Source organism: Sorex araneus, chromosome 2, assembly GCF_027595985.1.
Source record: "Sorex araneus isolate mSorAra2 chromosome 2, mSorAra2.pri, whole genome shotgun sequence".
In the NCBI taxonomy this organism is placed as follows: domain Eukaryota; kingdom Metazoa; phylum Chordata; class Mammalia; order Eulipotyphla; family Soricidae; genus Sorex; species Sorex araneus.
In genome coordinates this window covers 63,796,748-63,811,919 of record NC_073303.1, presented here as the reverse complement: position 1 = coordinate 63,811,919, position 15,172 = coordinate 63,796,748, and positions in this window count along the sequence as shown.

Here is a 15,172-nt window from a genome sequence, read left to right as displayed (position 1 = left end):
TTTCTCAGGAAGTCTGTTTTATTTGCTAAAGGTTTTATGATTTGTTTTCTGGCTTAAGATATTCATTTTTATTAAGGATAAGTGGACATATTAGTGTCCAGTATTGTTTTTTAAGATTTAATATAGGTCATTAAGTGGGTAATGACCTACTCACACAGATCAGTTCCTCAATTACTTATGTTTGATATTAATACTTGTAAGTTTTTATTGCTATTTCAGTTCTGAAATAAAGTTGAACGAGATTTTCTCAGCAGGCAAACACTGGCAGATTTCCAAGACATGGAAGTAGAAGAACCATTCCAATGTTCCAGCAAGCCCATTGGTATGCAGCTGGCTTGTAGCTAGAAAAGTCTTTTCTCAATCCAAAGAAACAAACTATAAAAACAAACAAAAAACTAGAGTCTGGTTATGTAGAACGACTAGCATGATGCAGCTCCTGGGGTCTTCCAGGGCTACACATAGTAGTTTATCCTTGAGTGGATACACACATGACCATCGTCATCATCATCATCCCGTTGATTGTCGATTTTCTCGAGTGGTCCCAGTAACATCTCCATTCGTCCTAGACCTGAGATTTTAGCAGCCTCTTTTTACTCATTCTTCCCAATGGTGCTGCATCGGAGGCTCTTTCAGGGTCAGGGGAATGAGACCCATCATTGTTACTGGTTTTGGCATATGAATATGCCACGGGGAGCTTGCCAGGTTTTCCCATGCGGGCAAGAAACTCTCAGTAGCTTGCCAGGTTCTCTGAGAGGGAGAACTAGGCTATACACATGATGCTGGGGTCAAACTAAGGGTCTTATGCTTATAGACATGCACTTATGGGGATCAAACAAGGGGCTTTGTGTATGTAGACATGACTTTGAGCAGAGCTATATTTACATGTTTGTGTTTCTTCCACCACTTCTAGATTTCAACTCCAAGAATACACATCCTGTCCTAATGCTTATTTGTCTGATGATTGATTAGTCCCAAAGACATAAATATAATAGGCAATTTTCCAAGACAAAAGTGGTTTCAGGCATTTTGGACTCTGAAATCCATAGCCTATTTTATGATCTGATGCTTATGACTTTACATCTCATTGAAAATATTTTTATAATAGCAATAAATGTGATAAAATCTTTGGAAATTAAAACACAACATATTCAACAACGTATTTCAAGAAAACTTGTCTTAACTGAAAAAGGAGTAATCTGACTTTACTTTTAGCTTTAATTAACCCTACTATATCTTCACATATTCTTAATTTCTCAAAATATATGTTCAGTACTACATAGTGGCTGAGATAGGGAAATAGTTTAAAAATTTATGTTTTATCCCTAAAAGAACTGATTCATTTTAAACGGAATTACTGAGAAATTCAGAAACAGAATAAAAGCAGTAACAGATGGAGAAACTTATTTTGAGTCAAATTTTAGGCTTTATGTTCATGGGCTGAGGCTATAGCACAGCGGGTAGGGCATTTGCCTTCCACGCAGCCAACCAGGGTTCAATTCCTTTGCCCCTCACGGAGAGCCTGACAAGCTACTGAGTATCTCACCCGCACGGCAAAGCCTAGCAAGCTACCCATGGAGTATTAGGTAAGCCAAAAACAGTAACAATAAGTCTCACAATGGAGATGTTACTGGTACCTGCTCGAGCAAATCAATGAGCAACGGGATGACAGTGGGCCGGAGTGAGAATACAGCAGACAAGGCATTTTCCCTGTGCATGGCCAGCTGGAGTTCAATCCCTGACACTCCCTCTGGACCCAGAGCCCTGCCAAGAGTAATCCCTAAGTGTAGAGTCAGGAGTAAGCCCGGAACACCAAAAATAAATAAATAACTATAGTCTGATATATGCTAAATAGGATTGGCGCGATAGCACAGTGGGTAGGGCGTTTGCCTTGAAGGCGGCCGACCCAGGTTTGATTTCTGTGTCCCTCTCGGAGAGCCTGGCAAGCTACCGAGAGTATCTCACCCACACGGCAGAGCCTGGCAAGCTACCTGTAGTGTATTTAATATGCAAAAAACAGTAACAACAAGTCTCACAATGGAGACGTTATTGGTGTCCACTCGAGCAAAATTGTTGAACAATGGAACGGAACAACAGTGCTAATATGCTAAATAAGAGACAAGTGGAATGACGGAATTTAATATTAAGCTTTTCAGGCTTAGATTGTGCAGTAAAGAGTATTTCATTAATACCAAGTCAACAGCCACAAATTTGAAAAGTAGGAGAGATTTATGTTCCCTCTCTAATTCATCTTCTTCCAAATATGGTGACATACCCTGGATACCTTTACTCTGACTGGAAAGCTGTTTGAACTAACTGCTTCAGATACAGAAAAATATTGCTAGTGTATCTGCTTAACTAGTTTTAATGTAAATATTAATATAAGCCTTTATGTCTTTTCCATTGCAGGTAGAAATGGACGCATATTAAAGTTTGTATATACTAAATGTTCAATTTGCACCTAAAACAGGACAGGGCCCAAGAATAGACTGTAGAATAGATGGGACAGGTAGTTAGAGATGGTGGACCTAATTCAAGACTGGTGTTCCTTCAAGAAGATAAAGAAATTTCATATTTCTGTTATGCACTGAATTGCATTCTTGCAGATGTGTGTGTGTTAATATTGCATAGTTTGACTTGTATTGCCATAGTAAGGAACATTTAAAAAATTATACATCATCTTAATTATACCAGTCAAATTTTTTACATGATTTAATCCATTATTTTTTTTTTCTAAAGTAGAGTGACTTTTTATTTTGGTAGATATTTCTTCTTACCAGATGAAAGCACACATTCATCAAGAATTGCTGTGATTGCCTAAGAGTGGGTGGAAACCCCACCCTCAATTTAAAAAAAAAGAGCCTTCTACTTTAGTTATAAAATGAGGATGATTACTACTACTTACTGATTACTTAAATATTCATGAGAAAATGTGGCTCCAAATTTAGACGACTGTATATTTAAAGCCAAGGGTATGTTCACATTCCTTTACAGGGAGCACAGTAAGTCCTATCCCCACGGTGGCAGCCTAGGAGAGCCATCTCTTGCCTGCTCGCTTTCCGTACAATTTAAACGTTGTGAGTTGCAGTTGAGTTTTCTCCTTAGTCAAATGGCAAGGAAGAGGATGATTTTATATCAGATGCACAAAACAATTTATTTTTCCTTTTGATTGCACATGGCACTGCAAATACGATACATCTACATTTATTTGACACAGATATCTGGGTTTAAAAGCCTCCACATTGAGAAAAATAAAATGTTGCCCAATGCCTGAGAGGATTTTAGGACTGCCTGGAAAATATTGGAAGACATGAAAAAAATATCCCCCTCACCCAGGATATGTTTTTGTTCTGATGTCTAAGTGTTAGTGGATAGCAAAGGATCTAAGTCATACTTTTAGTGGAAGTTAATTGAAGGCTCCGATGATGTAACAATAATATTTGGTAGAATAAACTAGATGAAAATCTGGGTTTCAAGGCTGCTTCTCCTGTAGAAGTCGGGTTCTCTCCTATACCCATATTCCTTTCTTTCTTTCTTTCTTCTCAGATTTCTCTAGGTAAATGTCCTCAATAGAAACTATTTTGTTTCACTAAAATAATAAAAAAAGAAAAAGAAAATCTAGCTTTAAGAGACTTGGTTTAAAGCCATTTCTCTGACATTTTGCAAACTTTGGACTTTAGACTTAAGGCCTAAGAGTTTCAGTCCCTGATCTGGCTTTTTCCTGTCAAGTAGGTTATCATTTAGAAACGTATCTTGACCTACAGTTCCTCTTCCTGTGATCTCTCTTCCAATTCATTTTCTTTGCCTGTGCCTTGTGTTTTGCTTTGATCTTCTTTGCCTGTAGAAAAACTACTAAGAACTTCCAAAGTTCCCAACTCATTAATTTCACTGTATCACTGTCATTGCCACCCCCATTACTCATCAATTTGCTCAAGCGGGCACCAGTAATGTCTCCGTTGTGACACATGTTGTTACTCTTTTTGGCATATCAAATATGCCATGGGTAACGACTCTCAAAAAATTAGATATTGTATTCCCATTTGACCCAGCAATACCACTGCTGGGAATATATCCCAGAGAGGCAAAAAAGTACAATCGAAACAACATCTGCACATGTATGTTCATCGCAGCACTGTTTACAATAGCCAGAATCTGGAAAAAACCCGAATGCCCCAGAACGGATGACTGGTTGAGGAAACTTTGGTACATCTATACAATGGAATACTATGCAGCTGTTAGAAAAAAGGAGGTCAAGAATTTTGTAGTCAAGTGGATGGGCATGAAAAGTTTCATGCTGAGTGAAATGAGTCAGAAAGAGAGAGACAGACATAGAAAGATTGCACTCATCTATGGTATATAGAATAACAGAGTGGGAGACTAACACCCAAGAACTGTAGAAATAAGTACCAGGAGGTTGACTCCGTGGCTTCGAGACTGGCCTCACGTTCCGGGGAAAGGTCAACTCAGAGAAGCGATCACCAACTACATTGTAGTCGAAGGCCATGTGGGGGAAGGGAGTTGCGGGCTGAATGAGGGCTAGAGACTGAGCACAGCGGCCACTCAACACCTTTATTGCAAACCACAACAGCTAATTAGAGAGAGAAAACAGAAGGGAATGCCTTGCCACAGTGGCAGGGTGGGGTGGGGGGGAGATGGGATTGGGGAGGGTGGGAGGGACACTGGGTTTACGGGTGGTGGAGAATGGGCACTGGTGAAGGGATGGGTTCCCAAACTTTGTATGAGGGAAGTATAAGCACAAAAGTGTATAAATCTGTAACTGTACCCTCACGGTGATTCTCTAATTAAAAATAAATAAATTTAAAAAAAAAAAACAAATATGCCATGGGTAGCTTGCCAGGCTCTGCTTGTGGGTGAGATACTCTCAGTAGCTTGCTGGGCTCTCCCAGAGGGATGGAGGAATGGAACCCAGGTTGGCCGCGTGCAAGGCCCTACCCACTGTGCTATCACTCTAGCCCAACTGGTTAATTTATCGGAAAGAAAGGATGGGTTAAGATGGGGTTAAGATGGAAGAACTGCATGAAACCAAGGGGAAGTGAGTCATTCCATCCCTGATAATGGATGTTGTTGTTAAATCGATATTATTATTCATTTCCTAACTTGTTTTTGTGCATTTGGGATAAGAACCAATGACTCTTTTACTGGTTATTTAGCTGCAAAAAAAGAGAACAGCAATTCAGCATGCATCAATGTGTTTCTTTTTTTTTTTTTTTGGTTTTGGGCCTATACACAACAATCCTCAGAGGTTTCTCCTAATTTCGAATTTAAATTACTCCTGGAGGTGCTCAGGGGACCATAGGCGATGCCAGATTCAACCCTGCCGCATAAGGAAAGCGCCCTACTCACTGCACCATCTCTCTGGCCCCTCAATGTTTTTGTATTTTGTTAAGACACCAGCAGAATGCATATCATTGTTGCATAAATTCATTACAACTTATAACCTAATCATTTCATACAGCTAAAATAACTCATTTTCATTGGCTTTGCTTCAAACAGAATACAGTTTTGATTTTGTCAGGCAGAATAGTCTAGGGAAGTATTTACCAGAAAATACATAGGTGAGAACATGGTTTATGGGCTTTGAAAAAGTTCTTCAAGTTAAGGAAGGGTGTGACTATACTCTGATGAAAACCTGCCTTGGAGAAAGATGTGGCTTGAAAAAGTTTGAATTTTCAAAGCAAAGTATATTGATTTCAAACAATTCTTAAACAATTCCACTGCTTTTAGGAGAGACTGTGATTCTGGGTACAGAACTTTCAAATAACTTATTGAACTTTCAAATACTTATTGTATGCCTCATATGTATATATATTGTATTGATGATAGTTGTGTAAATAGGGTGTATATCTTACAAACTATTAAAATAAAGTTCAGCTGCTATGTGAGAAAAAAGAAAATTTCTTTGTAGAAACAATATTATTTTCTTATCATTGATTATTATCTTTCTTTGCAAATATTTAACATTTTATACCTTCCAAAATTACTAACTTATGGAAACTAAACATTGCATTTCCCTATAAAAATAGAAGCTTCTGATAAATTTAGGAAGTCATCACATGAATAATGGCTGTATAAACAGGAGGGAAGTTAAAATAAAAGATTGTTCTTGTAGAGAAAACTACCTTCATTGGTGTGATGGTATAAAATTTATCATTGTTGCTCTGAGCACGATCTGTCATCTTTGCTGGCCCACAGCCGTCAGTAGTAGCAGGACAAGATAAGGTATTTCTAAATACTAGATAGCAAGCAAAGTAGACAAATGTTTCTGAAGGAGAGGGATTAAAAATAGGAGTCATAGAAAAGTAGCAGAAATTTGAAGGAGGGATAAAAGGATTAGTGAGGGATATAACCTCTATTCCTTTAATGATTTATGAAAGCCATGAACAAAAGTTTGCTTTGTTAAAATAATTTATATTAGAACTCTTATTATTTCCCTTTCTCTAAATATCACTGCATCACTGTAATCCTGTTGCTCATCGATTTGCTCGAGTGAGCACCAGTACTGTCTCCATTGTGAGACTTGTTACTGTTTTTAGCATATCAAATATGCCATGGGTAGCTTGCCAGGCTCTGCTGGGCAGGTGAAATACACTCGGTAGCTTGCTGAGCTCTCCGAGAGGGATGGAGGAATCAAACACGGGTCGGCTGCGTGCAAGGCAAATGCCCTACCCACTCACTCCAGCCCAAAACATAAAGTATACATTTCTAAAATAAGTACTGTCAAAAGAAAGATACGTATGAACTAGATATCTAAATATAATTATAAAACTTATGTATTGTAAAAATATAATTACTGCTCCTGAATTCAACCCCATGGTTTGGTGGCTTCAACATTTTTTTCATTAGCACTTGAAGCTTATGAGTGGGAGAACAAATATGAAGAAGAGTAAGGGTAGGGCACCAGAAGAATTCTACTCTACCTTCTTACCTGGTTCAGTATTATATATTCTGATGTAGGGGCTGCATTTGGGAGAATATGTGCTTCCTTATGGTATGCAACTTCAGAGTTTTTTTTTTTCATGTCATATTTATATGGTGGACTGGAGCGACAGCACAGCACATAGAGCGTTTGCCTTGCATGCGGCTGACCTGGGTTTGATTTCTTTGTTCCTCTAGGAGAGTCACGCAAGCTACTGAGAGTATCCTGTCAACATGGCAGAGCCTGACAAGCTACCCGTGGCGTATTCAATATGCCAAAAACAGTAACAACAAGTCTCACAATGGAGATGTTACTGGTGCCCACTCGAGCAAATCGATGAATAACAGGGCTACAGTGCTATACAGTGATATATGTTCATATGGTATATAACTTCAAGTTTTACAAAGTCAATGTTGAGTTTCAAACATATCAAGCTTGTTGGTAAGTAACTCAAAGAAATCCAGTTCTTACTGGGTTCTCTGTACTTTTGCTATTTAAGTTCATGTGTGCAATCCTGGGTTAGTGCTCTCATTGACTCTCATTTAACGGCTATTTCTGATGTTAGATATTTCCGTATCAGGATTCAGTCATGCACTTCATTCATGCTTATTGAACTTTTATTATGTGTAAGGGGTATTCATAGTTATGGAAATAGAGGGAAAAATAGTAAAGGTAAAATCTAATTCAGCATGGAGCTTTATTCAGGAGGAGAAATAGATGTTTAACAAGAACACACAATGAAATTACAGACCCTGAAAAAGCACATTAAGCAAAGTACTAGATATAATGAAAGTGGACATCATAGGTTGGCAAAAACACTATTAGAATAATGTTTCTCAACAATGAGAAAAACTTATCTGGGGGACAAAGTGGTTGGAGAACAGTTTTGGTCCAGAGAATAGCCCACAAAATCACAGTGATTGGAAAGGATGAGAATGTGCTATTATTGCTCTCAGTTTGTAAAGATCTGTCTGGCTGACTCTCTGCCTCCTTTTTGCTTCATTTAATTGCCTTGTGAAAATTTGCTTAATCTTTGTAAGCTTCAGTGTCTCTGTCTTCCTTGTAGAATGATGGTTTCTAATGTTCAGGGTTGTGATACAAATTAAATAAGTCAATGAATGAAAAGTGTCTGTTTCCTGACATTGACAACTCTTACAAAAAGCACCCCAAATGGGGCAGCCCAGGGCATTCTGTAGGCTAGCTAACAGACTTCAGAGTTTCCACCTTTCTTTGAGACACCTTGAGCTCCTTGGTGAATTCGAGGTGTCTTTAAGTATTCCTGTAAAGGAACAGCACAACTTCAGTTCAAGATCTCTACCCACCAGCTTCAGTTCACACACTTGCAGGTGAGTAACAGAAGGGAGCAGACAGCACCAGTAGCACACTCACAGCAGTTAGCAAAGGGTAGAGCGATAGAACAGCGGGTAGGGCTTTTGCCTTGAACGCGGCCAACCCAGGTTCGATTCCCAGCATCCCATATGGTCCCTTGAGCACTACCAGGAGTACTTCCTGAGTGCAAAGCCAGGAGTAACCCCTATGCATTGCCAGGTGTCACCTGCAAAAAAACAAAAACAAAAGAAACACAAAGGGACAGTTGAGATAAAAAGTATCCTTTCACTTTGCACATTCAGCTAAAGTGGGTTATCTAAGCATAAAACTCACTTAAAGTCATCCATCAGATGTGGATGTCTTTGAATGCAAAAGATTCATTACTTGTTATCATTGCACCACAGTCATGCATTATTTTCCATCATTGCTCTGCAGATTCTGCACCAAAGCCACAGTAATCTGTTTTTATCCAGTTTTAGAAATGGCTTAGGTTGCAATGGAATTGGTGTTAGAGCTAAATCACTGTTAAAACATGTGGGCAGAAACATTATAGCTATTGCCACAAAGTGTTTTTTCCTTCTCTCAATTTTGTTGCTATATTGAAAAAAATTATAAATTGTTGTGCTTGTACCTCAGTAATCCTACTGTCCAGACTGTATGCTATGAAAGTACAAATGGACTATCAATGGGTTGAGAAATTGAGTTCAAGATTTGGAATTGTCACAAAAGGAAACTTAGAGGTACCTTACATACAAGCAATTAATTGCCAATATTTTAGTCTGATTGTCTGGACTTCAATAACTAAAATTAGGACAGATTTTATATGTGGCATGCTGCCTGAATATTTTCATGAGCTGCATAAACAGCTTCCCACTCAAATCAGCATCACTGGAGTGTGCAATTAGATAAATTGGGTTTTTTCAACTGTGAAGCGTGTATTCCTTATAGTCCATTTCATTTGTAAGACTCACTTGTGGAATTCTCACGTATTTAAAAAGAACCCTTTGAGAAAAATAAAAAAGAACCAAGTTCATATTTACAACATATACAACCTCTGACTTTTTATCTAAAATTTATTTGAATCATTTGCTTACAATCAATTTGTATTTTGTTTTGAACAAAATACACTTGATCTCCCCAAAGTTGTAGTACTATGTAAATAAATAGAAGAAAAATGTGCTTTATAAAAGTATATTTAGAAAAAAATATACATTCTTCTCCTGTTCAGGAACTTCCAAATGGCTATTGGGTTGAGTAGTCACAAAGAGTGTTGCAACAGAACAGTCTTAATTTTTCTTATTTTGACATAACTTGATTGTTGTTTATGCTTTTGGAATACTGCACTTCCGGCACCACTAATATGCCAAAGAACAGTGCTCCCCTGCCCACCCTTTCACTTCCAGTCCATCACTTCCCTCCCTCCTGCCAACTTGATAACTTCAGTCTGTAGTTAAGAGTCCAAGGGTCTCTTGTCTTAAGAGTTAAGAGTCATTGGATATAGTTCATTCCTGTGCTTGCTTGCTTGCTTACTTACTTTATTTATTTATTTATTTGCCTTGACCATTTTTAAACCACTGTTTGTTGTAGTTTAGGTAACATTACTACAATACTGTTGGAATTTATGGTTTTGATGAACTAAGTCACTGCACCTTCGCCACCACCACCAAAGGACCAAAGATATTTTTACCCAACGTTCTTCTATCACTTCCAGCTACCTTCTTCCTTCCCCTTGCCCTCACTGCTTGGTAACTTTAGTTTATAATCAAGGAACAAAAGATGTATCATCGTTTGGAAATATTTCCTTGTTTTGCTTTTTTTTTCTCTTATAACAGATGAATAAAATAGCCCAGTAGTTTTTCTTCTTTCTCTGGTTTATTTTCTTTAACATAATGCCACCCAGTTGCATCCAGTTGGAGCAAATTGCAAGGTTTTATCTCTTTTATACTAATATTTCAGTGTGTGTATAATTTTTTAGTGTGAGAAATTGTGTATGTATATCTATCTCTCTCTAGGGAGAGAGAGATTTATATATTTACTGTCTTGTTGGACAATTGGGTTATTTCCATATTCTGACTTTTGTTCTAAGTGCTGCAGTGGGTGTGAGTATATCTTTTTGAATTAATGTTTTCATGTCTTGGTAGTAGATGCTAAGGAGTGGAATCACTGGGTCATAGGGAAGTTCTTAATTTTTTCTTTTTTGGCAAATCTCTATATTGTTTCCATTAGATACTGAACTAGATGCCATTCCCACAACAGTGAATAATGCATCACTTTTTCATCTCATCACCAACACTAGTTGTTTCCAGTGTTTTTGCTATATGCTCATTCTCATTGGTCTGAGGCCATATCTCATTGTTCTCTTAACTTCTTAACTTCTTAACTTAACTTCTTAACATAGTATCAGGCAAAAAATATATTTTGCCTGATACTATGTGGAAAACACTTTTTCACTGTCTGTATGTGTCCTGGAGGAAGTGCTTACTTCTCCCTATTTTTTGGTAGAGTTTAAAAATATTTTGTTTGTTTCTGGGGCCCCACCCAATGGTATTTAGGGCTAGTAGAGACCCTAGAACAGGTTTGTGGACAGGGATTAGTCCTGGTGGGCTCAGAGGGAACCATATAGGGTGAGAGGGACAGAACCTGGTTTGTTCCTATGTCAGGCAGCTCCACGCCAGCCATACTAGCTCCCTAGCTCCACATCGGCTTTGTTAAAACATTACTATTGTTCATCTTTGGATGCACTTTATATGTTGCATATTAGTCCTTTTGCAAATGTGTATAATTTTCTCCCTGTCAGCAGAATGTCTAAGTAATTTAGTCATAGCTCTTGCTGCAGAAACATTTCAGCTTTATTATTTTTGCTTTTGTTTTCTTTGCCAGTAAAGTCAAATCATTGATGATATTAATGGTGATATCAAGGGAAATTCTGTTTACTTTTTCCTCAGCATACTTTATGGATCAGTCAGCTTTCTGTTGCAATAAAGCAAAGACTCCAGGGTCAGTATATGTAAAGTTCACATCATACTAGTTATACCTCCCTTCAGGCATTATTGTGAGGAGTAATTGTACCTGACACCATGACACCAATCATATAAAGCCTCCAAGACTTATCCCATGTGAAATTATGGGAAAAAGAAAAAGTATCTTTGATGGCATTTTTCCTGTGAGTATTTGAACAAGTGGCCCCACATTTTCATTGTTCATAGTGGGTCTACAGTATTTTTTATATCCACTTTTTATTTTCTACTGCTATTTTATCTCTTTCACTGAGCTCTTTGCCACAGTTTTTCACCTAACCTACCTACTGCCATCTTATTTTCTTTTCCTTATCGTAAATATTTGATTTTCAATTTTTTCACTGGCAGACCATTTAAAATGGAAGAAATATTTCTCCATACATTATAATATTATTTTGCATCTTATTTTTATATCTAACATTGTTAAATAGTTTTATATTGTTCTATATGTGAGGTTGAGAAAGAACCTCATATGTGCCGTGACAGGCTGCACTTCAGCAAAACAAGCAGTTGGTCTAAGTTTCTGTCCCCCCTCATCCCCCCAAAACATAAGTTTCGAATTCCCTGAAACTGTCCTTGGCCAGAAACTAAAAATTCCCTAGATACCCCTAACCAGTCATATGATAAGTAGGATATCTCTGGGCACAGCAGGTGGGCATGACAGTCTTATGACTGTTTCTTTGCAATTCTTGGGAAAACCACCAACTATAACCAACAACTGTGCCAACTTTGCTTATCTAAGTGTACGTGATATAATGTTCCTAAAACTAGAATTGGGGTCCTTGTTAAGATTCCACTGCGTTGGATGAGGCTTGGACCCTAGCTTGAGCTAGCAATAAAGCTTTCTTTGCTTTTGTATTTTCACTTGTGGAACAGGTCTCTCTGCGAACGGGAAACCCAGAACCTGGGTATAACTATATATATATATATATATACATATTATATATATAAATAGCAACAACAAATAAATATATAAATAAAAATATTTAAAGCAACCAGAAACTGAGCAGTAAAGAATGTTAATTATAAAATATCTTTAACTTTTGAAAGGTAATGTTTAATTCAAATAATACTAGCATTAAATATACTACTTCCTTTTTGTTACAATATTCAATGTCTGTAGTTACAAAATTTCTTTAGAGAGAATTACATTATATTCATTTGGTTTCTCTGTTTCTTTCTTTTTTAATTTTTAAATCACATGACAGGGATAAAAATCCTCTACATAAATAAGTATTTGTATGTATGATCAATAATTTTTAAGTTGAGATGATGGTTGTTTTTTATGTTTGGATACAAGAAGACAAGCAATCATATTTTCATTTTAATAAGAATTACATGTTCATGAGATGACATTCATGACATTTCCCATGAAAAGTGTAGTAATCTGGAAAACTTTCTGAAGGTACTCTTTCCAAAGTAATAATGATTAACGTTTCCAGAAAATTCACTTAATGGTTGACTTATGTTGAATTTGACCTTATGTTAATTTCAATAGTAAAATAAAATTGAAAAATTATGAACATTTCTGTATCACTCAACTATATGCACCGAGTTTCATTTTGGAACCATCCATTTGATTCCTCTGTATAAAATGCTTGTCAAATTCTTTTGGAGATAAATTTTCATTTTGTTGAGGAGGCTGAACGTGTGCATAAAATGCATAAGCTTAATCATCGTTTCCTCATCCAATAGAGGATCTGCTGGGTCAGTGAAACTGCTTTACTTTCAGTCAGTTCACCTAGGTGTGAATGAATCTTTTCTTTCCTTAGTACTGCACATTTGCATAAAGATTTTGATGTTGGAGTTCATAGTATTGTCAACCTGGAGTTTGTAGCTCAACTACAAATTTGACTTATAATCTTCAAGGAATCATTCATCTAGGTGTTTAATTTAGTCGAAAGCTTCTTTGTTGCTAGGTGATCACATTGGATGAACAATGAGTGTACAAAAATTCCGGATGAGCAGAAGTGTTTATCCAATTACAAAGTGAGCGATTTCAAAAATGCTCAAAGCATTGTCCATAAACAATCAGGAACATTTTTTTGCAATTGAAGTTCTGCACTTGATAATACCAAGAGCATGATATATTCAGGTAAGTTAAAACAACAAAGATATTGTTCCCTTAAGTCTTTATTTTTACTAATCCTCCTGAAATCAGTAGTATAGCTACTCATCAATTCATTGAGTTGAATCACCAAGCACCTTGATTTCTCTATTCCTTATACAATTTATTTTCAGTATTAGTGGCATGTTAAGAATTCTCCTCCAATTGGTGTTTATTTAAAGGCAATATAGACTCTAGTCTTGGAGTGGCTTGAGGAACCAAAATGACCCAAGGACATCTATGGTAAAAGACTTTAATAACTCCTCATCAATAGGAAACTTTTTTCCATTTTAAGTATTTGAAGGACAATAGATATTTGTAGAAATTATTTATCGTAAATCAACTGCTCTCAAATTTTCTGAGTTTTGATCTAGTTGTGTAATCTTATATAAAAATATCCACCATCTTATCTGTAAGTTAGCTCTGCTTTAAACACAAATAATGAACAAGGCTGTAAGGTTTTATTGTGTCATTTGATAGAATCTTGGAACGTACTAGACATAAGCAACTGTAGTTCACTGTCAAGGGTCACAATGAAACCAAGTGTAAGTAATTCTTATAATAATGACTAAAATAGTTTCCTCTTCTTTTAGTTTCCCTTGCACATCCCGAAATATTAACACATTTTTATTTCCTTATTTCTTCTAAATGGGAAGCACTTGGCCTACTTTCAGTGTCATAACTACTTTTCTCCTGACTATTGTGCTTGCTTTGAAAGAAGGTCAAGAGGTTTTGTTGTTGAACCTTTTTGGTCTCCATGTGTAGGTTTCAAATTTTACAGTGCCATGACAGGAAATGATCATTGGCTCATAAGATAGTTTGCTAAGAGACAAAGCCACCTGCATATATGAGAGTGGGTTACGGTAACATGGGATCTGAGGAGGGAGAGACTGGGTCAGAGATTCTGGAACGACAGAATGGTCACCAGTCACTGTTTCTGCTGACTGGAAATAACTTCCATCCTCTAGACAGAGGGGAAAACTGTGCTGGTGCTATTAGCTGAGCTCTGGGATAAACAAACAAAATATAAAAACAAAATAGGACAAATCAAAACATGAAATTCCAGTGTTTTAGGCTAATGACAGCTGACTGGGTGGAGTCACTCTCTCCTTACCTTTTTTAAGGGATAGTGCAGAGATGCAGGTTTAGTCTGGAACCAGGGGATTCTAACAAAGAATTTTGAAATGAACGGGGATTAGAAGGGGCGGTTGGAGGTGGACAGGCAATATGGATTCTCCCAGTGGGATTTTCCCAAAGTCACACAAATAGTTTCTCAGCATTATTTATTCTTAGGGAATTGAAAATCAAAATCACAATAAGTTATATCCTTTCACAGCAGTGAGAATGGGCTTCATAAAGTGGGATAATGGAAACAAGTGTTGATGAAGTGATAGCACTGTAGCACTGTCGTCCCATTGTTCATCGATTTGCTCAAGTGTGCACCAGTAACATCTCCATTGTGAGACTTGTTGTTACTGTTTTTGACATATCGAATATACCACGGGGAGATTGCCAGGCTCTGCTATGCGGGCGGGATACTCTCGATAGCTTTCTGTGCTCTCTGAGAGGGACGGAGGAATCGAACTAGGGTCGGCCATGTGCAAGGCAAATGCCCTACCACTGTGCTCGATGTGGTGGTGGAGAAAAAAAATACTGACACGCTACTAGTGGGAATATAGACTAGTCAAGCTTCTAAGGGCAGTGAGAAGGAGATTCCTTAAAAGACTGAAAATGGAAATGCTATATGATTTAGTAATAGTACTCTCAGGCATTTTTCTGAAGTAT